The sequence below is a fragment of the Pelodiscus sinensis genome, chromosome 10 (assembly GCF_052426305.1).
Source record: "Pelodiscus sinensis isolate ZL-2025 chromosome 10, ASM5242630v1, whole genome shotgun sequence".
In the NCBI taxonomy this organism is placed as follows: Eukaryota; Metazoa; Chordata; order Testudines; family Trionychidae; genus Pelodiscus; species Pelodiscus sinensis.
In genome coordinates this window covers 31622721-31641133 of record NC_143061.1, presented here as the reverse complement: position 1 = coordinate 31641133, position 18413 = coordinate 31622721, and the positions used below count along the sequence as shown (strand labels likewise).

The 18413-nt window shown below is 37.6% G+C and overlaps 1 long non-coding RNA gene across 2 annotated transcripts in view; it reads left to right on the top strand.

Moving 5' to 3' along the window:
* The first annotated feature begins 2914 nt into the window (after nucleotides 1-2914).
* Nucleotides 2915-18413, top strand: part of LOC106731508 (uncharacterized) — a 153021-nt gene continuing 137522 nt past the window's right edge. For both annotated transcript variants that reach the window (XR_012906233.2, XR_012906232.2), the window contains exon 1: nucleotides 2915-3744. This is a non-coding gene — a long non-coding RNA (uncharacterized LOC106731508). The remainder of the gene's footprint in view (nucleotides 3745-18413) is intronic.

The following is an 18413-nucleotide window of genomic DNA, read 5'->3' as shown; positions in this document are numbered from 1 at the left end:
TCCTATACTGCGTGTGTGTATTGTATGTGTATATATGTTACTCTCTATATAGACAAATACCCCCTCCACACACACACACACATATATATATGCTCACACAGAATGCTATTTATACATTATACGAGCGCTACAATTAACACGTCCATTAGTAGTTTTATTTAAATAAATTAGTGGTGTCTACATTAAGATATTCCCCCATGTGTGTTTACGTAGGGCTTTTTTTTCTTCATAGCCAAATTGTACATGCGTGTACTGTATATAGAATGAGATTATTTAATGAACTATTATTTTCAGAGTAGAAATAATGAAGATGTTTACAACTTTGGTAGATACAGTAGTGTGTATTAAATTTTCTCCCAAGTGTATGGTAACCTTAGTATGTACTGTGTACAAAATACAGCCAAGCCGCCACCCCCTGCCCCCCCCCCCCCCCCCCCCCCGCTAAACTCTATTAGGAAGGTTTGGTTCATCTTCGATAACAAGAAACACGATCATTTGAAACCAGGGGCTATTTTTACCGTGCAGCTGGAAGCTGTCATCAATTCGTAACATTTATTTCGGCTTTAGAATGATGGTATAAAATAGCATGAAGTTTCCAGATGACGCCCGTACTGGAGACAGGATTTTTAAGAATAATAAATCAAATTAACTACCTTTTAGATATATACGATCACATGCCTCTAATAGTGTGTGTGTGTGTGTGTGTGTGTGTGTGTATGGCAGAATGATTACACACACACACATTTCCTTGTGTGCATATGCTAGCTAGTATGTATTTGCTTACATCACATCACACACAATTATCTATATAGTTATCAGAACAGGCCATATGATCATAAACACACATATACATCTGTGTATTTGTGTATGTGTGTGTGTGTAGGGATTTTCATATAACATTTTTAAACAAAACCTGGACGTATTATCATAGGTTAAGACCCGAAGCCCATTTTTTGAATATTTCTCCTATTCCAAGTCCTATTTAAAACCCAGAAGGCAGAGACTGAAAAAACAAACACTTTTCCCCTAACAGCAAGGACATATGTTTCCTTTTCGATATTGCCCATTTCAGGAGGCAGGCGCTGGGAATTTGGAGATAGGTAATGCATGTTACTTCACGAAGTATGTTTCCTAGAAAACAAGAAACTCTCCTGTTTAGACGACTCCCTGAATTTGCTTGCTGCACCAGGCTGCCAGTGTTGCTGAAAGAGTTGCTAATACCACACATGAAACAGGCTGCTCTCTTTTTAAGTACACACAGAGCTTAGCTTTAGATGTGGACCCCTGCGCATGCGCTCTCGCGGGCTTGCTTGGGCACTCTGGCTCCACGTGCTGTTGAATATTTATGACTCTCACCACCTCCTAACTGTCTAGAGAAGGTAACCACACAGAGCCTAAATCATCTGAAACCGCTGGCTTTGCTCCCAAAATAGTTTGATAGGGAATATGCACGTGTTTGTTTTCAGACAACGGTGGTTTAAGTAAGATCATAATATAAGGCATAGTAGGATCATAAACCTTGACTATTAGACACAGGGATAAACAGACAATGTAGCAAGAGCAATCATTTTGTGCAGTAACGGAGTTTCTAATAAGCACTCTCTGGATGCAGCAGCACTGCTGTAAATGCAGCTGAACAATAATTTGATTAGTTTATACCTACGAAGCCCTGGGTTTGGGTACTTACTATTATTTACGTAAGAGTTCTTTCCCTAACTAAAAAGGCTTAGATCTTATTTTATTTTCTATCGAGCATCCTGAGTATTATTTTTAAATCACAACTCGAATTGAAACTCTCATTCACATTTTTCCATAGTTTAAAGGAATTCGTTTTTTCACTACATGAAACTTTATCCCTTTGAAAACTGTTTAATGGCATTTTATTTCCTTTTCTTTTGCTTAATGACTCCACCTTTCTGCTTCTTGCATCTGTCTGTCTGCTCACGAGGATAGTCTCTTCTCCCCATTAAGGCATGCTGGACTAATACAACATATTTGATTTAGCATATTTGATTCAAACATATTTGATTTAGCAAATCACCGGGTCCTTCCATAACAACAATTTCCAGATCAGATAATAGCTTCTCATGGTACTAGCTGGTAAAATGCAACTGGCAGATCTACTAGATGTATAGTCTCTTGTGAAGAAAAGACCGTTATTGTACTGATTCCTGATTCCTGACTTTCTGTTAGTAAAATCTCATTATTCTGTACGACCCATCAGATTTTATTGCCGATATGTCGACATTACTTTATATATTACAGGAATAAACACAAACTAAACAGCCTTCCTGTTTATTCCATTAGTAAGTGTTTTTAAATTATAACAATTCGCAGCTTACATTGTTCATATACACAAAGTGATCGTAAGCCTTCTGTATGCTAGCAGTTTCAAATCGGTGAACACAAATGTGCTAGCTAAACAATACTAATGAGATTTTTCTGTATGCCCTATGTCTGTAAAATGATTCTTAATAGGAAAGAGCCCATAAATATCGTACATTAGAGCTACCAGGTACACCTGTGCCTTTACATAGATTTCTCATCAAATGACTGTTCTCTGCGTTCAGTCTTCAAGTTGGTGCGACGAGGCAAATTCGGCTAGTGGCATTGTATCTCAAAGTTAGCAAAATGGCTATTATGGGTGGAGCAAGATTGTGTTGAAATGATCCCGTGACGATTCACTGTCTGAAGACTCTCTCTGACTCCCCCTGTTCCTTCCCCCCTCCTCATGCCCACATATTCTAAGGTATATTCTGGAGCTCAGACGTTCAGACCAGGCAGTTTCAAGATGTTCAGTAAGGCGGAAGAACATAATTGATTGCATTCATTTTAATACACATTAAGGGCCAAATCCGGTCCTCAGATTACACCCATGCAATAGTACTGATTGCTCCAGAATTTAGCTCGGAGATCATTTTTTCAAAGCACGCTTCTTGAAGCCAAACCTAGCTGCCTCTGGTATATTTAGTGGACTGAAGGGTATGTAATGACGTCTCAGAGGAGACTGAAATACACGTATAAAGACCCCCACACCTGAGTCACATGATTGTTAAATGTCCAGAAAAACCCTTCGGGTTCACTGAACTCCCTAGAAAACTGTTGAGTTCGTCGTCCACATGCTTTGTGGAATAAGCCTATTGCAAACTTATTCCTTTCTTCACTCACATCCCGAGTTGATTTAGACTCCGTGTTTCCTGTGCATCCCAGACTCCGCCTGGGCTCCAAGAGTCACATTTTTTCAGAAACAGACTTTCTAAGTCGGGAAGAGTAAACTCTTCGCCCGATTTTAGGGCAGGAGGAGGGAGCAGCGATGTTGTTGTCATTAGTGGCTATCATTTTGCATGCTACCTTCCACTTGAAACCAGTCACCTCTTCGCTATTTGCGAGGCGCCTGAAGCGTTACCTTCGGGCCGGGTTTGTTTACAAAATAGCATTGGCAGGCAGGAGCCTGGCCCGCCGGCGGGTTAACCCTTTCCGCTCGCTGGAGCGAGCAAGCCGCTGAGGCTTGGCCCTCCGTTGCGTGAGTCTGTGTAGATCTGGCAGAGCCCGGCTCCCGGATCTTTGTGTTGGTGGCGGCCAAGGAGAGCAAGGAGCGCTGTGCTCCCGCTTCTCTCTGACTCTACCCCACCCCCCTCCCGACCGAAATCCCCTGGTCCAACTTTCAAGCTTTTGCGTTTCCTTTCAGTTTTTCACTTCTCAGCCCTCCTGGCAGCGTTTGCCGAGCGCTAGACCCCAGCCCGGGTAAGTGATGCTTTTCTCCATTGCAAAGCCGCCCGGCTCGGCTTGCTGCGCCGTGTGGGTGCGTGTGGACGTTTTGTTTGTCTGGAGCAGAACCGCCCTACCCCAGTGGCTGCACGTCAAGCAGCACCGAGTAAAACTCTGGTGTATTAACGCTGCCTGGGAGCAAACAGACCAAATAATCACCGCTGGCTCGGGCAGGAGCCAGGGCACTAGTACAATTCCCTGCAAGGCTGCAGCGCAACTTTTTGTGCTGGGGAGAGCGAGGCTGTGTCTGGAGTCTGATCTTTGAGTTTTCCTGCCACCTCAGACCATACCAAGCGACACAAAGTACGCAGCCGCCACACGGGGACTTTTGACCATCCAATTATGATGCAGGATTGATTTGGGTTCAGTGAAAGGTCTTAAGTGTTCCACACACCCTGGTGCCCCTGTGTAAAGTTGTCCAGGTATCCGAGCAATCAAAGCCAGTTTTGGACGACTCCCCCCAGCATTTTTTAAAAATCTGTACTTCAAAATGATTCAAATAGAGTAAAAAGGCCCCCTATACATTCACTCGTCAATTATTTTTAAAAGTACAGCATACAACTCAGAATAAAATTCACGATTATTCAGATAAGATTGGGGTTGAATCTCTCTCTCTAGCTCTCTCTCTCTCTCTTTCTCAATTAAGAAATATAATATTAATTGCTGAGGATAGCTGACCTTTGGCTGACATACCTTAGTAGGAAACGGTTTGTAAATGAGGATTGGATAAATTAGATCCTATAGTTATCTGGGTAAACTGATACCCAGCGTCACGGTTCTCCTGACAGAAAACCAGTTATGCCCGTAGGTTAGAAAGTTTAACCAAGTTCAGGCGAGAAAAGCAGCAGCAGGGAAGAGGGCTGAATCACAATGGAGAAGCCGATCTCTGGTTCTTCGATCCTCGTAGTTGTTTAGCACCTTCAAGTTCATGGCATTCTACGATTCTCGAAAGCTTTCACGTTGTCGCTCCGCGCTGGTTATAAATATGGGCAATAGTCGCATTCTAATGAATTCCGTTCTTAGAAGCCCTCACACCGAACAAGTGTGTGAAACTAGTGTCCCAGTTACGCTAACAAGTAGTGTTATTTGTATTTATTTATTTATTTACTTATTTTACTCTCTAGCAATGCTGGAAGTGTTACTCACTCTGTGCATCAAATGCAAAGCTTCAAAACCGTCCACTGAAGAAAACACAGGGTTACACTTTTAAAAATACAGCTGGGATTTGCACATGGTTTAACATAAGCGCAAGAGGGGAGTGAAGTTCTTTTACTTTAGCCAAGCAAAATCCAGCTGTGTACTTTTGATATGGTTTCTTCCTATTTTACCATTTCCCTAATTGCAAAATGTTCAACTCTTTTAATAGAAGAGCCATAAGAAAAGCAGGAGAAAATATTCCAAGCACTATTTAAAACGCATGCTGCGCCTGGATATTTTTTGGGGGTGTCAATCTATATATTAATAAATATTTTATACGGACAAACATACATGCATTGTTTGTATAGATAGGAACATTAATGTTACCTAAAGGATTTTAACTGAAAATCTTTGACATGCTATAGTAATCTATGTTTCCCAGTTGTCTTGAGGTGCGGGGGGAGGGAGAAGCGTACATTACAGCCTTGCCTAGTTAAAGTCCTAGGTTAAAAGGAGAACGAAACTCCACACTGCTTTATTAGCTTGTCAAAGTTTATCTTGTTAACTTGCGCAGGATTTTACTCAGATGACAACGCACGGACAACTTTTGAGACGGGTTATTTTTTTTAATTTGCTGTCAGAAGAAAGGGAAAACAACACTTTATTTTTTTATTAAACCATTTGTTATGCATGTGCTGCCCAGTTCATAGGCAGTGTTGCATTTTTAAAAGTGCCAAGTTTCATGTGCCATCCAATACTTCGGTTAAATAAATTTAAGCAAGCCTCCCTCTTTACAGTATGGAGGGAAGGTGCTCAGAGCAAGAAGATAAATCCTCCAATTCTTCATTCCTCACTCAGGCAAAACTTCTGTTAAACCCAGGTTTGGGTCTAAAGACTGTAACAGTTTCCACATTTCTAATCAGTCACCTCAGTCCATAATGTATAGGCTAGAGTCTGTCTCTGCTGAAGCCAATGAGTTTTGTCACTGAGTTAAATGGGAACAGAATTTGACCTCTTATTTAAATATAGTTATTCCACTTGGAGTAGTAGCAAAATTTGATTTTAAACAATAACATTGTCAGTAAATTATTGTTCTTGAATAATATTTACTATGAAAAATATGCATATTAGCAAAATATTAGCAAACTTACACATCCCTTTCCTTATTTACATGTATTTCACAAATAAGATTCCAGTTGGCAATTTAAATCATCTGTTTGTCAATTTGCAGGGTAACTGGCTGCTTTTCACTGAATATTTCCAAAATAAAACCAGCAGAAATGAAAAACCATCCCTTGTTGTTAGCTTCCCCTTCCCCCCTCTGTTCAGTGGTGTGCTATGCCTTGAAAAGTCGTTGCCTACATGCAAGACAAGGGTGCAGGAACTTTGGGAATAGTTCATTTTACTCATAAATTTCTTAAAGAAGTCAACATGTACTCACATCTATCTATTCTTGGGCAAATGAATGATGCTGATACTGTTGTAGAGAGGTGTAATGGCCAGTCAGAAAATTTAAACCATGATGGTGTAAGGCCCATATTTCCAACAACAGTGGAAGCATATGGATACTCACTTCTAATTTGAGAAAAAACATAAACATTCTGGTATATCTCCTCCTTAATCTTATTTCAAGTAATTTTGTGGACATTTACTGCTCACAACAGCAAATGGAATGACTTTGGTGACTGAGCACCCTCAAGATTATGGAGTCCGGTGGTAATCTCAAACCGGTCATATATTACAAATACACTTCACTAAGAATTAATATTTCCAAAACAGTGAAGTATAAATGTGTCTGGACACAGATGTTGTTTCTGAATAACAAAAACATAATCTGCTTTAAAATACCATTTTGATTTGACATTTGAATGGCCTAAGTTTATACAAGTATCAGACATGATGACACTCTGTAAGGAAGGGTGGGGTATATTGAACTTTTACGAATGGTGTTAACAGAGCTCATGTTGTTCCATTTATTATTTTAAATAATTATAATTTATAAATATGCTAAAACCAATCATACACTACATGATAGAAGGCTACATATGTTTACACCAACTTTGCTGTGCTAATCTGATATAGGCATCACATACAAAATGTTATACCAGCAATTTATAAGTAATATATATATATATTATGCACACCATACATTTGTATCTACATAATGCTTATTTAATTAATCATGCTAAATTGTGTCTTGAATTTACATTTTGTGGAAAACTAAAGCCTGGGGGTTAGCACAGAGAGTTACAATACAGACTTTTACATATATCATTATAGTGTCTGAATTTAAACAAAAAGAATCACCTTGTGTGATTAAAGTACTGTTATATACTTACAATGATTTTACTGGCAGTCATAAAATAAGTATGGACTTGGTTATTTATTTTTATTCACAACAGTTTGCTTGTAAAATTTCTTCTATGCTGAATATCACCGATATTATACACTTGAACCGATCCAACTAATTGGCTTGTAATGCTTAGTTTAAATTTTGAAACTAAAAAACAATCTGTCTTTCCAGAGTTGGACTGCATTTCTGTTTAATATTTGTGGTAGCCACAAGGGTATATTTAATCTTTATGTAATATGGTTTGTGATTTCTCACATAATTATTCTTGTCAGATAGCAAATTGTTGAATGTCTTCCTGAGCAGCAATGGAAAAAAGGTTTGCAATGCATTTAACTATACTAAGCTGGTAAAATGCATGAACTCCTGAAATAAGAGCTTGGTCCAACTCCCATTGAAATCAATGGAGAGACTTCTACTGGCTTCACTGGGAGTTGAATCAAGCCCTAAATGAACAGCAAATTACAGACTCAGTATAAATAACTGCAGAGAGACAATATTTTTGTCTATTTTTTGTGTTGTTTTTTTACTTATATAAAATTATTTACAGTCTGATTAAATAGGTTAATTTTTTGTAATGTTTTTAAATCTATCTATCTATCTATCTATCTATCTATCTATCTATCTATCTATCTATCTATCTATCTATCTATCTATCTATCTATCTATCTATCTATCTATCTACAAAAGGGGTCTTTAAATCTGTGTTAAATAAAAAGTGTCAGCTAACTAAATGAGTTGCTCAGGTTGTTTGCAGTATAATTCTGGGATCAGCCATACTAGTTGAAAATTGACCAGATTTCCACACCAGTTTAATTTTTGCCAAGGAATAACATATGTCTTTTCTAAATACAATTACTATTTCCCTTTTGCTATTATTGGGAACTGTTTGTGAAACTGGTGCTCTATATTATGAGAAATCACATATACTAAATACTTGTATAATGATTTGAATATTTATTTTTGGTGTGTGCTGTGCATGGAGCTGATCCTGTTCCCATGCGAGCCACTGGAAGATTTCAATGAGAGCAGAATCAGATTCTGTTTGAATAAGATAGTTCTCGTGCTCATGATATTTATTATCTGCGGCACATTAGATCCCATTTTTATTTATCTTTGTTTTAACAGAAGAATTTCACTCTAGGTAGAGCTTCACCACAACTAGAATTTTAATTTTCATTTGCACTGTATACTGAAAGTATTTAGGACTTTTAACCTACTCTGCAAATGGAGATAAATTATTTAGGAATTCAGTACAATTAGGTTCCACTATATATTTAGGAATTCCAGTAGTATATTGAATTTTAAAATTATAACACACTATTATTGTACAGTGCTTTTAATAGTCACACAGTGAGGGCCAAATCCCTCATTCCAAACTCTGGCAAAATTAAAGCTTGGACACACATTAAAAATACATCACACCAATTGTAAGGAAAGTGTTCCACTGTTCGCACAGTATTTTGATTCTAACAACACTCATAAATATAAATGCTCTTAGCATTCTTGATAGTACACTACAAAACATTGAGAGGCAAACACTACTGTATCAAAAGGCTGTAAAGAACTCGCTTCTGATATGAAAACTATTCAATGACAATTTGATGGGTTTACTGTCTTTTCTGTGCATAACTTTTAGATACATTATCTATGAAAAAACCTCTGAAGTCCTTCCTCAGCCAAGTGTTTTCAATAATATTTTTAACTGTATAAGATCAGAGCAAGGATTTATAGTCCACTTCTGTATACATTCCTGCTGTTCTAGTACAGAAACATAATTTCATCTTTGCCATCCCCAAACAGCTAGCTAGTTCCAAGTTCCACACGATAAATGTGCTAAATGTAAAAGTATTTTGAGTAAATGCCATGCAGCTGTTTGGTAGCTTGCAATTACTGTAATATTGTGCCTGCTTGCATTTTGTGGCCTACTATAAATCCTGCAAGTGGACTCTGTATTCCTGACATATCATGCTGGATTTTTTATGTCCACAGATTTTATACAAAGTTAGAACAAAATAATGAAATATAAATATTCTCTGGTCTTGCGCAATACAAAGTGGTGCAAATCTGTAGAGATTTAGGAAGAGCAATGACCAAATCAATGCCTTTATATATGATGCCATTTTATTATCTAATACTATAAATTAGCATCTCAGCACTATATTGACAATAATTTTACTCAGCAACTGTCTGAAAGCCCTGTAATAAATGTATTTGTTCACCCCCAGAATAAATTTGCACAAGCAAAGGATTCAATAATAGGACAGATGCTGCTTTCTTTACTCTGGGGCAAAACTCCCCTTGTCTTCAAGGGGAGTTTTGCCTGAGTAAAAAATGCAGGATGGGCCCCTGTATGTCATCCTTCTGAGTAAAATCCTCAAAATCAAGGGGAATGGTGATATGATGTATAGCACAGTTTACAACGCCTGGGCATTGCAGCTTACATAGGGACTATAAAGCCTTTCCATGGTTGGATCAAGCCTGTGGTCTCTGAGAGTGAATACACACTATTCTAGAGTTGATGAAAAAGAAACCATTTGTCTTTGGTACTTAAGCTCAACAGGTGACCTAAAGGTGAACTTTTAATTTTTTTTGTTTTGTTGAGTAGAGCTCAATCCTCATGGTATTGCTGGTATCAGATTAATTAAAAAGATAAGACAAACAAAACAAAACTGTTCTAAGGATCAGAAAATTTGCAGATTTGTCGACGGACACTTTGGAATTGACAGCTGTTGTAGTATATCATACATATTTCTGAATTTTGAAAATATATGATTTTATAAACATTTGTTATTTGACTGAAATGAATATTTTTAGAGTTAATTTTTTTCAGACTTGTTCTGTCTTTCATGTAAGTGGATCATAAGTGATTCTCTATTTTGATTTAAGGGGGACACAACTATAGTTTATTGCTGCATCATTGATAACCCTCACATCTGTTCCAGATTATTGTGATTGTATATATACAGTAGCCAAGATTTTAAAAAATGGAAGCCAAAGTTTAGGCTCTTAAATCTACATTTAGATCCCTAAATAAACAGCCTAACTTTTTTAAAATACTGAATCTCCCACTGACTTTAATGCAAGGTACTAAAGTATAAAATGGGTACTAAAATCCTTCAGAGATTTCTCATTTATCCTACAGCTCCTTTATGGGAATTCAGCAATGCAAAGGCCATTTCACATCACTTTGATCCCCTTTGAATTGCTAGAATGGTGTAAATAGGTCTTAAAGCAAGTGAGAATCAGGGCCTTTATTTTTGTCCTGAATTTTTAAAAAAGGGATACTTCTTGCTGGTGGAACATATGAGTTTGTCAGCACTGGAGACTACAGTACAGTATGATTTCACTAATGACTGGGATGCCTATTACAGATTACCACATTTTGCAAATTAATGAGTAATCAAACGAACACCATAAAAATCTACATAACAAAATGTACTTTAATTTATTTTTATAACCATACGTTAGTTTTAATTATTTGAGTTAATAATTCATAGCATGCTAGAAAATATACTGTGGAATATTTTTAAAGTAATTAAATTTTAGTAACATGAGACCTTCATTGCAGTATTCTGATATTAAATGCTTTGCAAGAAGAGGATTTGTTTTTCTGAGGGAAAGCTATTGAGTTTGTGGATTAATACAGTAATGCTTAGCAGATTTCTTGTGTACTCTGTATGGTTCTTACCCAAAGTCCATTGAAGATACAAAGTATTCTGATTGACTGTGTATCAGGCCTTGTATAAATAACAGCTCAGACAGGGAGTGTGCCTCTACGCTGCTAGTCTGAGCTGTGAACGGGAAGTCTTCTTCTAGGGTGGGCCATTTAATCCATATGCTCAGGTCACTGGTTTCTCCATTAAAGCTTCCAAGCAAGATACCAATTAGTGCTCATTGTTTGATGGGTTGGTGATATCTACTTATCCACAAGGACAAGAACCACCATCTATTTCAAGCATGCCACCAAAGAGCCATCAGATGATAACTTTTTGTCACCTCTAACCTCAATTTGATCTTGTGAAATGGAAGAAAACAGTCCTTTGGTCACTCACCCCTTTCTGCTACTCCCTAAGGATCTAGTTAAAAATTCACTGAAAATATATATAAAATCAATGTGCAATGCTCACTTTTATGTCTTTCCTTCATCCCTCGCTTATTACTATGTACTCTGATGTCTTGTAAGCTTTACATGTGATAATATAAATTACTGCAATAAACATGTCATTTAACTATTGTAGAGTTTATGAAATGCACGAAACACATGTAGTAATATTTTCTATGGTGAGTGGGATCTTAGAATTCACCATGTTCATATCAGTCCTGGAAAACTGTCCGTAAAACTGATCAGGATTTGTTGTATATCACAAATCTGGGATGATACTTGGAAGGACTTTCTGGAAAAAAATGTGGCTTTTGAGGACATTCACTGAACTCATTATTATCTACTATATATTTGACAGACTCCATCTGTCTGTCGGTTTGTTCAAGAACTCCTCCTAAATAGTAAGAGCTAGGACCACCAAATTCGGTATATAGTTTCCTCTTATAACTTAAAACCATATAAAGGCTTGGTTGTGCCAGGAAAATGGGATGTGCCTGGAATGGGGTTGCTTCTCATAAAATCATATAGAAAAGAGACAGAATCACTAGGCAAGTGAAAGAGGCTTGCTGGGGGTGTCCCACCCTCTGGGACTGCCCCAGCCCCAACCCATGCACTCCCAGGCAGCCTTTAGGAAAGGTGAGGGGGCTAAACCCCTCCCCACCATTCATACAGGAACATTGCTGGCTGTTCCCCTTTGTCAGGAAGAAAGGAAACAGTGCACAGTTTGCTGCATTCCTCACTCTGCCCGGGGATTACAGAGGGCAGACAAACCTGGGCCTCTCCCAGCTGGTGGGCATGCACTCCTCATTGGCTGTGCCCACTGGAGCTGCAGCACCATGAAGAGGCATTTCTTACCTGGCCTCATGAAGCTGCTGTGGTGAAAGAGAGCTGGGGTTGTTCTTCCACCTCAGGACTGCCTCATATTGAACCCCTCATCCACAGCCCCACTCCAGAGCAATGATTTTAAAGAAGAAAAACAAAAAAATAATGAAGTTAGGGACCTGAGCAATGCCAGGTACATCTTCTAGTACAATATAATGGAGGGGTTGGATTATCTTCTCAGGAGCAGGAGTCAGAAGATCTCTTCTCTGTTGTGATATAGACTTCCTAAGTGAGCTTGAGCTAGTCAATTGGGCCTCATTCTGCTACCTGCTGAGCACCTTCTGAAATGTTATGAGCATCTTCAACTTCTGGTTAAGGATGTTCAGCCTTTTGCAGTCCCTAATTTTTCTGTTTCATAGGATGTGTCTACACAGCAGCGTTATTTTGGAATAACTGACGTTGTTCCGGAATAACAAAGAGAGTGTCTGCACTGCAAGCCATTATTTCAAAATAATGGCGAGCAGGAGGACTTCTTACACCGACTCCTGTAACCTTCATTTTATGAGGAGTAAGGGAAGTTGGAGGAAGAGTGTCCTTCCTGCTGTGTAGACAGTACCAAAAGCCGAATTAAGCTGTTTCGACGTAAGGTATGCAACTTATGTAGCTCAAGTTACAAAGATTAATTCAACTTTTCCCCTGCTGTGTAGACATGCCCATAATTTCCTTCTGGCGTGATGGGGATAATATTAACCAATCTGGCAAAGATGTTGTGAGGATAAATTAATGTGGAATGCACATTGAAATTCTTACTTTATCAGTGCAAAGTATTCTAATAGTATTTAATATATTATAATATAAAATGAACAGACTACAGTTATGTTCTCATACCTTAATTTACAATGTGTAATTCTTTTCAAAGCAGTGTCCTTTAAAATATATAGTAAGCTAGAGATTTTCCTTTTTATTGGACCAATCCTGATAATATGTTATATAAGGGCAACTGGAGATAAGGGATTATAATTCAGGTAATTATAAGTTTCTTAAAGGCATAGTGGCCACAATTTAAAATGTACAGGAAAACAAGGCTTAGAAATGGACTTTGAATTTTTGATTCTCAGGTTGATGTAGACTGATATTATCATACAACTGAGTCTGCTAATTTTGGAAAGAGAAGTGAGGAGTAACACACCCTCTCCTAGTTTATTGACTTGGCTCTTGTTTAGAAGGAAGCAGCTTTCTTGTCCTGTTGGAATGTTTTTTTTTTTTAAAAGTGATTGTGGGAAGAGAAACAGCAACATTTAGCAAAGCACAACTTTGCTGTCAGCACAGGCAGGGACAAGTTGGGTAAACTGATCAAAGTTCACTGTATGGTTGCAATAGGATTTAGGCATTGCATGAAAAGCCCTACCTTGGGGTTTTATGAGGGGCTTAGGCTCTTGCCATGGGCCTGTGAAGAGGAATAACTGTTACCTTTTTGTACCTAAACACATTTTTCCACAAAACAAGTTGATAATAATAATAATAATAATTAATAATAATAATTGATAATAATAAATAACACATGGCAACAACTTTCAGGGTCATAAAATATTTGAATACTTATTTTAATGTGTGCTACCCTTTCTACTTCTGAATGGAAGATTTTTTCCCCTAGTAATTTAATGTTTTGAATTAGTATATCATGAAAAAACAAACTGTCATTAACAGTATTGATAGTGCCTATGTTTATTGGACCTTTTTTTCTCTTTACTTGAAATATTTTTCAGGAGATGTAACCATGTTCTACTGTGCTGTTTGTTCTTGGTAAACACAAAGCAATTTCTTCTCCATATTTTAGAAAGGCTAGCATTTAGCTTGATGACATGAAAAAGCAGAAGGAATTCAGAGTCCTGGAAGAAATTCTTGGGATCTGAGACCTCATAAAAATGGTCATTCTTCAGGTAAAATTGGAATATATGGTCTCTTTTAACATGCAAATCTGATTTGGCCACAATTTAAGGGCTCATTTCTACAATAGTTGCACATCTAAAACTACTCATGAAGTCAATAGGAGCTTTGAGTGCCCAGTGATGGGACGACCAGTGCCAAAAGAATGAAAGATATTGTTAAAGCTGCCACCATTTTATCATTTTTTTACATACACCTTTACTCAGTTAAATCAATTGGTAGCCAATTTTTCTTGCATGATAGAGCATAGAATGAGTGGAAAACATTTGTACAAAGTAGCGTACAACAGGGCTAATAATTTCACCATGTGTCAGGTTCTGACCTTATTTTTGTGCACTGAGGCTAAAAATTGGCCATTTGCAACCATACCACATGAAAATAATTTGGAAATGACATTTTATTTAATTAGTGAAATCAATGGAGATTCCATCTGTAAAGCAAAGGCAGAATATACCCTTAGAGTGTTGTCACTCCAGTTAAAATGATAAATGACCTTTTGCCTTTTGAAGGGATATAATTTTTAAAAAATCCTTTAATGATATTCTCCCTTTAAAAAAGCCTAGAAGAACTGACCTTTTGTATACAGCATTCTTAATGGCACAAATCGATGTTCAATGTTTTTCTTTTAAAAAGTGTCCAAAAAGAAGAATGAAAGATAGGAATAAGTAACTAATAAAGTTTAGTAATGTTACCAGAAAAGGAAGTATTTAGTTAATGTAACGAATGTTGTTTTCTAAGGGATATCTCCTGTATGTAGTGACCTAATCTTTAATAATCTTTACTTGGGGATATTGCTTTTTATTGATGTATTAAACCCCTCATTTCCTACATAGACTGTTGCCTGCTAGTGTAGGAGCAAAAAGTATACACAAAGAGAGAAACCCTTGTAGATCTATTAAAGGAGCTTTCTTAAAGGGAAACAGAAATGGCTCTTGAAAATACAGAGAAGACAGGATGTCCTATTGTAAATCAGAAAAGAATAGCTACTTGCAAAATGGCAGACTGTAAATACAGATGAAGATGTGGTTTAAAGGGCAAAATTTCTGTAACTCCTAGTGCAAAACTATGTAAACCAAACTTAACAGTCAAAAGACAAACAGACAGACAGTCAAAAGTCATACGTCTCGGTAACATGCAACAATGTGGGAAATCAGTAAGTTGTGTTTAGTTGAGCCCCATGGATCCTAGTCAATTGGATATGTTATGCATTAGTCCTGCTCCTGCACCACTGATGTTTTGCCACTGAATACAGAGTGGGTGGGACCAGGGTATAGGGCTGAGTGTTGCTGATGACCCACTCTTAAATTTGATACATCATGCTCTGATTATAGCTCAACAAGCTAATTTGGACACTGATAAAGTTGTGACCACACATCTTCACTAAAAATGGCTAAGCCTTTTTACTGAATGTATTTTATTTATTTTAACACTTAAGACTCCAAAGAATTCTCTGTCCTCCATCTCTTCCCACAAATCTGGGACTCATCTTCCTGAATCCAAACCTGCTTTCTGCACATGAACTGATTCCTTTCCATTTCCTATCTGGCTGTCAACTGACAGTGTGGCTGATTTCACATGACCACCCATTCTGACTCTGCCATCAGATGGTCCAGGTAGTTAACCCTTCCCCCAATTCCTTGCACATTCATAGCTCAAGGGTTGTCTGGGGAACCAGAAGCAGGGATGAAAATCATGAAAGGGGGAGCTAGGTGAGACTTGAGGCTGATTTCCACCACTGGAGACATGAACTGGGGAAGACTTGCTTTGGAAATAAACAAATGTCCCACGTATCTCCATGCTGCTGGGTACTCTCTCCAAAGTCTCAAACCACTCTGTCTTCTGCCTCAGTATGCTCACAAACAGGTTCCTGATGCTACTATCTTGACAATGAGCTTATCTGCAAAAGACAAAGCTTCCCACCGCTCATACACTGCTGAGTGGGTTGGTCACCTAATACAGCTCACCTGCTGCTCATGCTTGATCAGCTAGGAACATTTGTCACATGAGGGCTGCAGTCTATATTAACTGCACTTTTTAAAAAGAAAGTATATGTGACATTTATATGCATGGAATTTCTTTGTACTTGTAGCTCTTTTAAAAAGAGACTAACAGATACATGCTACACTGTAACCATAGATTTAGACCAAGCTTCGCTTGAGCTTCATTATTGATGTGTTGAAATTGTTACTTATTACAGCGCACATAATTATTATTTCACTTGTACCTTGTCCACCCACTTGTCTGTTTTGTCCACCTGTTGCCTCTCACCGCAGGCTGAGTGTAAGCTCTGTGGGACAGGGACTGTCTTGTTTTTTATGTGTATGCACAATGTCCCATACATTGGAATTATGATTGGAGCCAGTAAATTCTACTACAATACAAACAATTGAAAATATAGTTTGAGTGGATATTAAACAAAGTTTTCCCCCACCTCCTTTCACTTTCATCCTGCAACAAAATGGTGACCTCTATGGCCTGGTTCAGATCTGATTTACCTACATTTTACACTCATTTGATTTCATTGTCTTCTCCTGATTCACATCAGTGAAAATGGGATCAGAATCGGGCACTTTGTTTTCAGCTGGACAAGCTTGATGATGCAATTAGTCTTAAAAAGAAAAAGAAAAAAGAAAAAGACAAAAAGGAGAGGTGTCTCTTCAAGCCCATATTCTAGTTCCATGCTTCAATCCCTCTTTGTTTTAACTCTGCCCACATGCTGGTATGTGATGGTGTTAATTGGACATTTTGCCTTTTGAATCAGATGCAGAATGTGCACCCAACTAATTTACAACAAAATAAAAGAGAAATCGGAGAAAGAGAGTGAATACACCCATTAAAGTTGTTGTGAATAATTTGTCTTAAATGAAAATATAGTGGGAAAACAGAAAAACTGCTATTAAGTATACCTTACCCTCTGCAGTAGAACACAAGACAGATTTACTATGTTAATTATTTCCACTAGCTTTAAGCTTGAAATATGAATATGTCAGGTATTTAAATAGTAATTTACTTTAAAAAATCTCTACTTTATTAAAATATCATTATGCATATTTGAAAGTTAAAAGTCAAAGCTATGTAGCTGCAGAGGTAAAATTCACATTTATTGTCCATTGAATCTGATGGAAATTGAATTTGTCAGGAAGCTGATTGATATCTAGAAGTGTTTTGTTTTCAGTGACTGGCACTGCCGAGTTACAACCATCTATCATCTAACAGGTAATTAGTCAGATTTCTCATCATGAGACTTCAATCCTGCTGTTTTATTATTGAAATACCACAAACCAGTAGGCATCTGAATGCAGATAATATGCTCTGTCATGGTCTTAAGGACAAAGACAACATTTTGCATCTCAGCCGTAGTAAGTTTGATTAAAAGTCACTGAAATGTAAGGCAGGATGTTAATACTGAAGGGGGGAAAGGGCATCCTGAAAAACTCTGTATTGCTCCAGTTTTCGGTGGTAAAGTCAGAGCTAATTTTAAAGCCTCAGTCATGCAGTCCCCATTCAAACAATCATTGTCAATGGAAGATTGGCTTGGGCAGAGGATGAATATGAAGGTCTTAGGAAGATATGGGTTAAATTGTAGCATATAGCTACAGCCACATTTGGGGGCTGTGCAGAAAAGCACTGGGGACATGAATTCTCTTCACCACTCCTCATGCTGCCTGAAAGTGTATTAGCCTTGAAGAGCTGTCAGTCTTCAGCTTAGCAGTTGCTCCAATTGAGCCCAGTTTTGCTCCCTCTTAAATTAGTGGTACTTTTCTCATGTATTTTAAGAGATACTAGATCCAATCCATAGTTCTTGGGTTCTCCTGTACAGAGAGAAAATAAGCATGGGATAGAGGATCCAGGCCCTCTCTCACTCCCTTGTGAAGCCATGAATTAGCTGGCTCTATGTATTTGTATGTAAACCAAGACATGCTAATTGAGATGCAAATTTTCAGCATTATCATATTTAACATAATTTAAAGTGCAAAGTGTAAAAATTGTTAATAAATAAACTGCCTATCATGATTTTCATAAAACTACAATTCTTTCAATGATACAATATATTTGTCATCCTGCCTCTATTCCACCACAGCTCTGTGTTGGGTGTATATAACTTCAATTAAACAAATCATAACTAGGAAAAGATACTAGAAAAATAAGAAGAAACTATTAATAGAGCTTTAAGAAAATGAGCAGAATGAACCAGTTAAACTACTAAATGTTTTACGCTTAAGATTCCAACTTGAGATTCAATATAGGAAACTGAAAATGTGTTGCGGTGTGCTCTTCCAATAT